This window comes from Meleagris gallopavo, chromosome 20 (assembly GCF_000146605.3).
Source record: "Meleagris gallopavo isolate NT-WF06-2002-E0010 breed Aviagen turkey brand Nicholas breeding stock chromosome 20, Turkey_5.1, whole genome shotgun sequence".
NCBI lineage: Eukaryota > Metazoa > Chordata > Aves > Galliformes > Phasianidae > Meleagris > Meleagris gallopavo.
In genome coordinates this window covers 4306549-4307375 of record NC_015030.2, presented here as the reverse complement: position 1 = coordinate 4307375, position 827 = coordinate 4306549, and the positions used below count along the sequence as shown (strand labels likewise).

Below are 827 nucleotides of genomic sequence, written 5' to 3'. Positions count from 1 at the left end.
GCGGGGAGCGGTGCGCGGTACCGGTAGCGGTGCGCGGTAACGGAGAGCTGCGTATGGCAACGGGAGAAACCGTGCGCGGTAACGGGAGAGCTAAGAACGGTAACGGAAGGGAACGGTGCACGGTTATGGAGAGTTAAGCACGGTAATGGGGAACCGCGCACCCCGTGCACCGTGGGAGGACTGTGAGTCGTAACCGCGGAGGACCGTGCGCGGCAGCGATGGGAACGGTGCGCAGTAACGGGAGGGCCGTGCGGGATGACCGGGGCTGTCCGTGCGGGTTAACGTGGTCTCGCGGCCGGGCCGTTTCGGAGCCGTTTCGGGGCCGTTCCGGGGCCGTCGCGGCGCAGTCGGTGCTCAGAGCGCACCGAAGCGTTCGGGAGGCGCCGTGCGGAGGCACCGCTCCCCGCGTTCTGCCTTTATCCGAGAAATAAAAGCGTTGAAAAGCGCGGATAAATCGCACCGAGCGCTGTGTGGATGGGGCTGGGGCAGCGAGGAGCGCTCCGTTACCGCACAGCGCACCGGGAGCGAGGGATAACGAGCGGAGAACGGCCGCCAGAGCCTCGACGGGAGCGGGAATGTGCGGGGGAGCGCAGTCCCAACCCCGCAAAAAGCTCTTTTTCATTCCTTAATGTTTCTTTCCGTTTCTTTCCCCGCAGCGGAACGCACCGAGGCCGGGAAAAACCGGGACGGAGCGGCGCGGGAGCAGCGCACGGCAGTCAGTAATGGTGCGTGCACGGCCGCGGGGGTGGAAAACGGGAGAGAATTGTTTCGGCTAAAAAATATATCTGTATATAATAGTAACAATTGAATATATATATATTAAAGAT

General features: G+C 61.9%; 1 long non-coding RNA gene across 1 annotated transcript; it reads left to right on the top strand.

Annotated features, from left to right (window-relative positions):
• Window positions 1-6: 6 nt before the first annotated feature.
• LOC116217313 lies at window positions 7-827 on the top strand. The gene is made up of 2 exons (XR_004161711.1): window positions 7-227; window positions 657-827. It is a non-coding gene; the product is annotated as an uncharacterized LOC116217313 (long non-coding RNA).